This window comes from Petaurus breviceps, unplaced genomic scaffold, assembly GCF_028583685.1.
Source record: "Petaurus breviceps papuanus isolate PSGF00001 unplaced genomic scaffold, PetGlider_PUasm1.0 189, whole genome shotgun sequence".
Lineage (NCBI taxonomy): Eukaryota > Metazoa > Chordata > Mammalia > Diprotodontia > Petauridae > Petaurus > Petaurus breviceps.
The window spans coordinates 7,461,317-7,473,097 of record NW_027185809.1 but is presented as its reverse complement, the minus strand read 5'-3'; the positions used below and the strand labels follow the sequence as shown (position 1 = coordinate 7,473,097).

Here is an 11,781-nt window from a genome sequence, read left to right as displayed (position 1 = left end):
TATATATATATATATATATATATATATATATATATATATATATAGTGTGTGTGTGTGTGTGTGTGTGTGTGTGTGTAATTCTTAAGTCCAAATGACACTTTTGTCTCATTGGAGAAAGATTCCATGAGATGGAAAGACCATGTAAAGTATTTTTCTATTAAGTCAGATAATTTGTCATCAAGCATCTGAGGTGGCTCAATGGATAGGGTGTCAGGCCTGGAGTTAGAAAGACTCATCTTCCTAGGTTCAAATTGGGCCTCAGACACGAACTAGCTGTGTGACCCTGGACAAGTCACCTAACCCAATTTGCCTCAGAATCCTCATCTGCAAAATGAGCCGGAGAAGGAAATGGCAAACCACTCCAGTATCTTTGCCAAGAAAACCCCAAATGGGGTCACAAAGAGTTAAGCTTGAATGAAAAACAGCAACTTGTCATTTGTGCAAGTGAATAATAAGATGTTTTGTTACAGTTCTATCTATAACCTGGAAGTCATGCTAAGTTCTACCTTAATGGAGGTGATAATGGGTTTAAGGCTACACATAATCCTAAGGAATTTAAACTTTCTCTCTGAAAAATGCCATATTATGTTTCAATTGCTTTTGACACTTTGTTGCTGATATTGTGTGTTTTAAACAATTTTCTATATGAACATCCAATACAAATTGAAGAGCATTCTAACCATGTTTAGGTATGTCTTCATATAATGGATTACACAAATAAGCCATGAGTGTAGAACTGAGTCAAAAGATGCATGATAATCATCAAGTATAAATATTACAGAACTTCCAGGTGGCCTATTCAATAACGATGAAACTGGTAATAAGTGGCTTTTTACACCCCAAGCCTTCTCGGCATACACTTTTATATTAAGAGAATGCAAGCTTTCTGTTTCGCTTTTGATTCAGCTTCTACTTTTGTTGTGTTGGGTTTGGTTTTTTGCTACCATATAAATGACAAGAAATTCTTTGGGAGGGTTTCACTCTCTGGTTTCTTTGTCTCTCTAGCCTTTGTAGTAAAGTTTTGTTTTGTTTTGTTTTTTATTAATGTTGAATTGTTGATTTTGTTATTTGTGATGCTTTGATTCCTTATATTGCCTTAGCCTTTTTGAATTTTGTTTTCAGTGGTTGATTAAGGGAATCTAGGATTTCTAACTTGTACTTCTGTTTTTCAAATTCCATTTTCCATGTTTCTTTTTTTTGCCTTTGATTGGGCCACATATTATTTCGGTCTTCTATTGTAGGTAAAATTAAACCAATATACAAAGGCAATGTTATTGTAACCTTCCAGTGTTATTTTTTGCTTTTTTTTAAGTTTTTTTTTATCTCACACGGCCTGGAAATGTAGTGGCTCCTGCTGATCAACTTTTCATCTGCTCAGCTTCCACCTAGGCTACTTTAACCCTCCTTAGACAACTTGGTCAGACTTAATTCAGAGGCCTAATTAGCTTAGCCCACTGCATCTTAGGACTCCCAAGCTTAAGAGATTCACCAGTCACAGCCTTCCCAGTAGTAGGGATTTCAAGAATGCTGCATCATGCCTGGCTTCCAGTATCTTTCCCTAATTCTCTAATGGATTTCTCAAGTTTCTTCTTCCATGGTGATATTTTATGCTTGTCTTTAGCCTTTCCTGCTGTGGTTTTGATTATGGCAACAACCACCACATATACCATTGTAGGTCTTGAAATATTTTTACAATTTCTGCCAAATATGGGGAAGAATGCATTCATTCATAATAGTTATAACCAATGCCAGCTTTATTTAATTACTCTATTTTGGTAAAGTTGACCTGACAGTAGGATTCATGCAAACAAACCCAAAGGGGCTTTTTGAAATTCTTATCCACATATGTCCATTTCCTTGTCAAAATAATTTGGGACAATAGTATTTTTTATCATTCACTTCACTATAATTGAAATTTATGAATTTTGTATTAAATGAAATTTTTCAGTGAGCACAGGTTCTTCAACCTTTCTCTCTTGATTTTAGTAGCTGAATTTATTTCATGTAATCTTAGCTTAGCATGAAGTTAGTTCTTACTGGTTTGCAGGATACTGTTGTCTGACTTGGGATTGAGTGTTCTATTGCCAAAAGGGCAGCATGAAGCCCTTGCCTAGAACTAGTAAGATCTATTTTTAATTTCATTATGAATCATACCTGGACCATAATGAAAGCATGCACATCTGTAGTCCATTTCATGCACACTTGCGGTTCATTCACTTTGGGGCATTTCCAGTACATGGGGCAACTGGTATTTCTGTATTATGCCCTCCTGTGGCATTTGAGTTTGAAGGAGCACTATTTGCTCAGGTATCCTCTATGTTGAGCGGTCCAACCTGAAATGCTTTCTCATCGCCAATTCTTTTGACTCTCGGGAGCAAATACATCCCACTGAGTCTGTTGCCAGAAACTTAGAGGTCATCTAGTACAACTCCTTCATTTTGAAGATGGAAAAATTGAAACCCTGAGAGGTTAAGTGATTATAAGGGTCACATAGGTAGGGCTCAAATCCTCAGACTCCAAATCCAGCACTCTACCCAGTATATCCTCACCCCAGTCCTATGATAAAAATACTAAAATTATTATTAAACCCATTGTTAAATATGATGAAACTAAGACCCAGAGAGGTTGTGACTTGTCCCTGGTCAAATATCTAGTTAAGGATCAGAGATGAGATTAGGATTTATACCTCTCCCAGTCTAAATGGCCCCCCCAAAAAAACCCAAGGTTCTCCCAAAGGTTGACACAAACTAAGGTAAAATAAATATGGCAACTGTTCTTCAAGCTATATGTCTTTGTCACAGAGTATATATTTCCCTTCTTAGTCATCAATTTTGTTCCACTATTTTCCCAGAATCCACACTTGTATAAGTAAAGTGAGGTCGACATCAATAGGATCTTACATGATGCCATTTACAAACTTTTTTTTTTTGCTAAAACTGTTTCTGCTTCAGAGAAAGAGTAGGTGCCTCACATCCTCTTTTTCAAGTCGAAGCAGCAAGTAGGAACAAATGCATTCAACCTCTGGCTCAAGATGTTGGGCTTTCGGGGCTTCCTGACTACTCTCCATTGAATGACCAATGAGAAACTTCTCCTTTCCCCCTTTTTCTCTTAAAAGTACCCAGTCCTGACCTACAAATATTCAAGTGTCAGCCAACACAGAAGGGTTACTAGAAGTTGAAATTAAGCAACTTCAAATGTTCCCACTCAAAACACTCCACATTCACAAGGCATAAAATCCTTCAAGCACTGGCAAAACCTCATAAGAAGAAAGAGTGCAATGATCTCTGCTGTGTGCAGACAGTGCTTCTAGAGGTGTTAAGAACCTGACCTTCACACTGTTGACCCTTTGTTCTACATGCTGGCTACCGAGAAATGCCAGTTGAGTACATTACCCAAAGGAATGAGAATGAGTAGGAATCTACATTTTGGGTCATTTTATTCAAAAATGTTTACATTGAGTTTCCTCATCAAACATAAGCAGTTTCTTCCTTGTATATATTTGCCCATCATTTGTGCAATATGTTCCACATCAAAATCTGAATTATGAGCATCTTGCCTGAAATGTTAGTTTTCTGCTAAGATAAATAATGGGCTGAGAGTTGTTCTGTTCCTCTAAAGTCGTTAACATTGGCATAATTTTGTGACTTGAGAAACATCAGTCATCATTTACTTGGAGAAATAACAAAAGAATAACTTAAAAATCTTTTTTGTTTGGGGGCAAGGGAGAAAATTAAATGTTCCTTTAAAATGTATTCTTTGCTATTGTGATGGCTTTCTCTACAAACATTTGATCTCAACTAACATTTCTGAGTCTCCACTTCTCCAAACTGATCACTTTGAGCCCAAAGAAAATATAATGGTGACTGGAGAGGAGAGAGATGAAGCTTTATTTTCCACTAGTTTTCAGTGACTCTAAATTCAAATGTTCATGATTTCACAAAGAAGAATGTGGTCCTTGGAAGTTTGTCTTCTCTTTGTCCTCTCTGGGGAAGTATTCATAGGAACTGTGGTGGAGTAATTATGGTGGGCTATGAGAGCACTTGTAGCTAGAAACAACAGAATATGGGACCTCGTCAGCAAGAACAATTAGTAAAAGTAGGAAGTTAGACTCCCTTCTGTTCTCTACTTTCTTCTAACCCCATGAAGCAACCTGGCTAGCAGTGACCTTGAGTTGGTGTCTTGGATTTTCATCTTCCCCCATCTCTCTCCTTGAATAAATATGTTCCTTAACCCACACTTAGCTTATGATAATTACCCCAGGCAAAAAAAATTCCTGGTAATGTTTCTAGGATTCATAATACTATTCATAATAGCTAGCTAGCTATTGATATGAAGTCATTGGGAATTAGTGCCCAGCAAACAGCAAGAGTAGTCTGTTGTGCTCAATCAGTGCTCAATCACCCATGCTAATGGCGGGACCAAGTGGGACATAGACAATCCCAAAGGGCAGGCAGATAAACCACTCCTGGGTCTAAGGGATTGTACTTCACAGTCTACACTCTAAATGGTACAGAATCTATGTTGCATGATGTAGAGAGGAGAATTGGCCACAAGAGCACCAGTGTCTGGGACATTAAATACATTTCCTTGGGGGATGGGGACAGAGAGAGCAAGAGCTCAGAAATGCCCAGATGAAGATCAAAGGGATCCACCTCTCCTACTTTCAGCTGCCACAACCACTCAAAGCCCTCACAGTAGCAAGGCCTGAAAGGCTGCACTTTATCAGCCTTAGAAGGCAAAGGAGGATCAAGCTGAGGCGGAAGAGATTTTAAATGAGTGGTTTGGAGTAAGCTATTCAAAAGAAAGGCTCTTATGAAAACATTTTACTCTCCTTGAAGGTTGAACATGCTCGGCAGATAGTAGCCCTGCCCTCCATGCAGAGCTGGCCCTACAAAGCCTTTTAACAAATAAAGTGCTGCAAGTAAGGTGATTTAATTATCAGTGAATAACCAAGTTTGGGTCAAGTTTGGACCAAAGCTGGAAGGACCGTAAAGATCCTCCAGGCCACTGACCTCCTTTTGCCGATAAGAAAAATGAGAGTCAGAGGGGGAAGTCATTGTTGTGGTCCCTTCGTTTTCTTTTTTTTCTTTTCTTTTTTTTTTTATAAGCAATCGGGGTTAAGTAACTAGCTCAAGTTTACATAGCCAGTTATTTCTGGGTGTGGTGATGAGTGTCTGAGCCCAGGATTCGATCCCCAGGTCATCCCGACACTGGAGCTGGTACTCTTACTTGCTAAACCACCTGGCCGCCCCTGGTCCCTTCGTTTTCAAAGAGGATCGATGACCTCACTGGTGATGTCTTGACTCACAAGTGTGTTGCCTGCTCAGGCACTCAGCAATTAATGCTAGATCCAACACTTGTCAGAACCTCTCAAATCCCACTCTTTTTCCACTCTTCCCCACCCTTCCATAGTCTTCACTTTAAACAACACAGTATTCCTTTAAATTTCAGGCTCTTTCAAACACTGAAATGATTGTTCAATTCACAAAAACTTAATCTGTAAGTTTTTTAGGTAGAAATATCCATTGACTAGAATGAGTGAAAAATGCACCTATGTATGAAAAAACACCTATTGTGCTAAGTGCTGAATGTACCAAGAAAGAAAAAACAGTTTTTGCATTCGAAGTGTCTAAATTCCAATCAGGTGGACCTAAATTTAGGAGCACGTGGACTTAAATAATCAGATAGAAGATTCAGTCATTCATTCATTCCTACAGAGTGATGGAAGGTAACCTTAGAATAATTAACCCCACTAGCAGGTGGGCGCAGAAAAGGCTACTGGATTTGAGTTGAGTCTTGAAGGAAAGTGGGGATAAGTAACAGTAAGAAGGGAGAGGATGCCGTTCATGGGAGAGGGCCAGTGAAAATGCAAGAAGACAGAAAATTGGCTATTCAGATGGACTGAATAGTGTCATTTCTGGTCTTTCTTGCACTAATGTGAAAAGATTGGAAAGGTAAGAAAAGAGGTTTAAATGTCAAACAAAGTCATTTATATTTAATTTTAGAGATTCACTGAAGTTTATTGGGGGTGGGAGTGGGAAGTGGAGAATCAGATTTGGTCAGACCTACACTTTAGGAAAATCATTTGAGATCTATGGATTAGAGTAGAGACAGACTTTCCACAAGAAGACCAATTAGGTTATCTGCAATAGTCTAATTGGTGATAAGGGCTATGTGAGTAGAGAATGGCAATTTATAGAAGAGATGTGGTGAAAGAAATGACAAGATTTAGCATTAATTGGATATGTGGGCTAAAGGAGAATGAAAAATTAAGAATAACAGTGAGGTTTTGAAGCCTAGATGACTGGAAATATGGTGGTACCTTCAATAACAAGAAGGAGTGGGTTTAGGAAGAAGTGTTTTGTTTGGAACATGAGGAGTTTGAAATGACTGCACAATATTCAAAATATCCAAAAGGCAATTTGTAAAGCATTGGGATGTCCTAAGGGATATACCACTGGTTTGGAATCAGGAAAACCGTAATTTGAATCTTTCCTCAGATAGGATTTGAACTAACTCTATGACCCTGGCTAAGTCACTTAACCTCTTTCAGATCACTAAATAAGTGTTAGCTGTCATTCTTATTAGCCCAAGATCAGACAGTCAGTAGAAGAATCAAGATTTGCACCTAGGACCTTTGACTCCAGGTTATGTGTGTCATCTGTCCTTTATTCTCAAAAAGGACATGGGAGGTGATGACATGACTTGCAATTGAATTGGATTTGAATGAGGGAGGGCTGTGCAAAGTCACCAGCCTCATTTTCTTCTCCAGATTCATCTGGGTCCAGTGGTCAGATATAGATTAGGAGGACTGGAGATGGCCCAGGATGCAATGGGAGACATTGACCTTTGTCAGCTAAGATCTTTCAGAGTGCTCCTTGCTAAATGGAATCTTTTTTCCCCCAAGAACTACAAAGAACAAGGTGTTAATGACTTCACTAAGCCTATCTTTTTTGTTGTTTGTTTTGTTGATGCTCTTTGTTTTTTATACCAAAGTAATTTCCCGATAGAAAAATAGTTAAACAAAACTTACCAGTACAGTAATTGTCTGTCTGTCTTTCTGATGGCACATTCGATATTCTATGCCCATAGTCTAAAACTTCTCTCTGGAAAGGAGGTAAAGCATGCTTTATTGTAGTTTCTCTGGAATCAAAATTTTTCATAGCATTCATTCATTGTGTTCATATAAAGAATGTCCTTTACTGATTCGACATCCCAAGCTAATCCTCATATTCTGAGTCAAGCAGAGCAAAAAATGAGTAAGTCATATAAACATGGTCACAGGCAGTCATAGTAATAGTCCTAAACTCAGCAATCTATAGTATTATATTTTTATTATATATTATTATTTATATTATGTTCTATTTGACTTTTCCGAGGAGATACACCTTTGACTTTCCTTGAACCCTAACTGCTACCAATGGTTTTCCACGCCTCCCTGCCTTCCTATTTCTACCTTCCACCTTCCTCACTTTCTAGTATTCACTGCTCCCAACTAACTAGATCCTTAGTCCTCTCCCCTCCACTCCCTCAGTGCCCATCTCCACAGCAACACTACCCATCCTATGCCTCTTTCTCCTTATTTATATAAATGATAACAACATCCCCGCAATTACACAAGCCTGAACCTTCATAGTTAGGCCACAGTAATTTGCCCAAAGTCTGACTCCACCATGAAGTCTTCCTGATCTTCCTGGTCTGTGACAAGTTTACCCTTTAGACTCCCCATAACCCTTTGTCTGAACACCTCTAATGTGCTTATCTTGTGACTTTGCCCATTCATTATTTGTTTTCATGCCCTTACCACACTAGAATATTCATGAGGCAGGGACTATTTTAGCTAAACTGTGTATCTTTCCCGTCCTGTATTCTATATTCAGCAGGTCCCTGATAAATGTTTATTATATGAATGAATGAAGAACTTAATTCACGGTCCCCATTTCTATAGCACATCGATATGTTAATGCTTTTCTTACCACATGCATGAGGTCGCTAGTATGAGTTTTATTAAACCTATTTTATAGATGAAGAAATTGAGGTCAAAATATGTTGAGCATCATAACCATGGCCACATAGTTTGTAAACGTCATAACTAGGATTCGTAGGATCATAGGGACTTAGACAATGGATAATGCTTTTAGCAAGCATCTTCCCCTCTCTATGCCTCAGTTTCCATACTAGTCAAATGAGGGTAGTAACTAGATGATCTCCAAGGCTTTGTCAGCTTTACAAAATAAAAAAAGTCAAAGTATGCAACAAAACACCCACCAAAAAGACAAGAAGTGTTCTCTTAGTCAGACTTGAAAAGAAGCAATGTGATGACAGCAGCCTCTTTTCTCAGAATGGAATGAATTTTGCTCCCCATCCTTCCCAGGAAAATGCAGGGCATTTGCATCTGAATGAGTATGCATTATGTTATGATAATGTGCACTATCTTGTTATTCTTATTAAATGCATGACTGGAATACAAGCAATGCATGGTATCCTTACACATTGATTCATACAGATATTTTTAAAGCCAGTTTATATTTCAAATTGGAAAACAACCATCTAGTCAAGAAACCAGATGAGTTTAGTAACTTTCGACTATTTCCTCTTCTCCTTTTAGGGAAGTGAAAAAATCTTTCCAAAATTGAGACTAGAAGATAAATTTGCCTTGTTTACGAGGATCCCAGGCTTCTGTTCATGGTAATCGGCTCTGTTTAAATCCAGCTAATTAAATTAAGCCAAAGCCACCTCACTCTTCACCCACAGGAGGAAACCCATAAATGATGCTGCCTCAGATCCCCACAAATTGCCTTTCCCCAAAGAGGGCTTCGAAGGGTGAGAAAGAGCCCCAGTAATTGGCCCTCCCTCAGTGTTTCCTCTCGGGCTCAAATGCTGGAGAAATAATGAGTGCCCAAAGCTTGTGCAGGCAGGGGGAAAGAGGAGAGAACAATGGGCCAGCTCGGCTGTCAATGCCCTATTACCTATTATCTAAGCAGCATGGTGAAGTAATTGCTCTGTCTGTTCTGGACAGGGCCTTGGTCCCGGCTGCAAGAGAGAGGAAGTTAGTCAGGCAGGTAAGGAAGTCAGAGGGCTTGTTAAGAAGCTACCCCATTCTCTGCTTGATCCCATGTGTCCCAAAAAGTTACATGTAATTGTGACAGGCAGAAATAAGAAAAGGGAAAGCCTTTTTTTTCTCAAAAAAAAAAAAATACTTGCTGTTTTGCTTCTGGACCACACAAGGGTCACTGTAAGGCATGGAGTAAATGCTACTTTGGGCCCCACAGAATTAGGGCTGGAATCACAAACTGAGTTATTCTGAATCAAATCTAAATCACAACCCAACCCATTTTGGTGCCTAGAGAGGAAACCTCCTTATGGGCAACAAGCAACAGTTTAAATTGTTTTCTGGATTAAGACAAATCAAAGGTGAATTTATAAAGGAGCGCAAAGACGAATTGGGATAAAAACGTGGTTAGCAATAATTTCTCATTTTTATTAATACTTTGAATTTCTTTCCTTTTTGTGGGAGGAGATAAAATATTATTGATAGCTTTTGTTTTCCTATCAGTCACATCTGGATACACTTGCTTCCCTTCCTCTTTTGACACTCTCCTTTACAACTCTCTCCCAAAAAAAACAACTAAGCAAAAATAGCTGATGAAGTTACCTAGAAGAACAAAAGAAATCCTGTAGAGGATGGGCAGCAGTGGCTGACAATATGTACATCTGGCTCCCATAGCTCTTTACTTCTAGAGACATTTCATTATCTGTTCTCTAGGACTGAGACTGCCAATTACCAGAGCTATACTGGTAAATGTTTAACAAACACACCCTCAAAATGTACACATTACACATGTTTAATATTAATTAGTAATATTTTATCTATCCCTCTATTGTGTAAATAATCAACAAAACAGTAAATCAAGCACTGATTTGGAGCATTTGCTGATTTCCAAAGTATAAATAGTCACAATGAAAATTTAACAATCATGGAGGGCTCCATTACACCCCTGGTACAATTTAAGTTCATAGATATCCTTACCTCAAACACCTTCTCCTGAATGAATCCCAGGGCAAGGCTGTATCTCTCCTTCCAGGCTCTAGGGATACTCCCTGAGGATTTGAAGGAATCTTTAATGCAGGGGTTCTTAACTTTTTTGTGTAATGAACTCCTTTGGTGTCCTTCTTGCCCCAAGCTTGTTACCCACTTTCCCACAAGTACATATAAAGTTCACGAGAAAGTGGGCTCAGGCTTAGACAGGACATGTGCCAAAGGAGTAACTCAGAGCTCCTGGTTACTAGAAGTTTACCTTTCCCATTTGTGGGAGATTCAAGCCATTCCTCTCGAGCACTATGTAGTTTCTTTCCTGGGCTCTTTCTTTGTCCATGCAGTCTGTCCTGGCATTCAGGTGAAGACAATGCCAGTCATCAGTAGACCCAGGGATGATACTAGAACATTGATGGGAAATTCAACATCCTCTAGACCTTTTGAAGCTCCCAAGGTCTCCTTTAGCAAAAAAGTGGGTTGAGTTAGGGAGGAAACCTATACCCAGGCCTCTCTGTCCTTCCCCCAAGGGTTTTACTGGAATGCTAAGCTTGCTAAGTCTCTAGAGTGCCTCTCTTCTCAACCCCCTCAATAATTCATATCCCCTAGAGAGGGTGTAACTTTGTTTCCTTAGCCTACTCAAACACAATTCTCGTGTAATAATTCCAAAGACTTTTTGGGAGCCTAGTCTAAAGCCTATGATTGAGATTGATTGATGATTGATTGAGCATCTTTTCACTAATCCTCAATGGTGTGCCTGGGGTGAATTGATTGATTTAGTCAATCACCTAATACTTATATTCTGTCCTAAGTTTGATATTTGTTGTCTCCAGAAAAGCTGCTGGAATGTTTTTGAAAGCACATAGTCTATAGTCCCAAATCTCATGGATAATAACCTTATCCATTTCTTATGCTTTCCCCAGTGCTTGGTACCAGAGTCTCATGAAAGGTCTATGCATCACAGTCCGTAATCAGTTCTGGCTATCCATATTCTCCTGTGCTTCCAAACATACAAGTGATAGAATTTAGCAAACCAATAGCATTTTCTGAAATTCTGATAGTTATCACTGGTCTTGTTGGGGGAAAAAACTTCAAATTCAAAACAATAAAGAAGGGAAAAGAAAAAGAAAATAGAATCTCCCTTCTTGGGAGAAAAGACTGATCCCAAAATTCCCTTAGCATCTCTGTGAGCGTCTCTATGAGGTCTAGGGACCTTGGGTGTACTAAAAATCAGTATCTCACTCTTCAGTTGAAAAATGAATTTGGTCTCATTTTAGTGATACCTTGAATTTTAAAAGCATTTTAAAGGATTCTCATGGAAACGCTTTTGAGGAAGAAACATATTTCCAGAAAATGCTGACACTTCAACCAGATTAGACACTGGTTAATACAATGAAAGTGCCAAAGACAAAATTAATATGAGATTCTTTTTCCATCTGGCAAATTCGGCTTTTTAAGGCATTCCTCTCCTCATTGCCTTTTTGAGCCTCTTTTGCCAATTGAGTTAGTCTGTTTTTTAAGGTATTTCATTCTCTCCCTGAGCCAAATTCAGTGAGAATAAGGTTGACCCATTCCCTTTTACCTTCCTATTCTTCCCCTCCATTGTAACCATTTTCCCTTGCCTCTTCTAAATGAGGTAGTTTACCCCATTCTGTCTCTCTCCATCACCTTTCATTATATTCCTCTCTCACTTCTTAATTTCACCTTTTAAGTATCATCCCTTCCTATTAAATTGGTCCTGTGCCCTC

The 11,781-nt window shown here is 38.8% G+C and overlaps 1 long non-coding RNA gene across 1 annotated transcript in view; it reads right to left on the bottom strand.

Annotated features, from left to right (window-relative positions):
• Positions 1-10,533, bottom strand: part of LOC138163993 (uncharacterized) — a 62,631-nt gene extending 52,098 nt beyond the window's left edge. Inside the window, exons 1-2 of the long non-coding RNA XR_011168971.1 lie at positions 10,031-10,533; positions 7,034-7,106 (exon numbers count right to left, since the gene is read on the bottom strand). This is a non-coding gene — a long non-coding RNA (uncharacterized lncRNA). The remainder of the gene's footprint in view (positions 1-7,033; positions 7,107-10,030) is intronic.
• Positions 10,534-11,781: the final 1,248 nt, after the last annotated feature.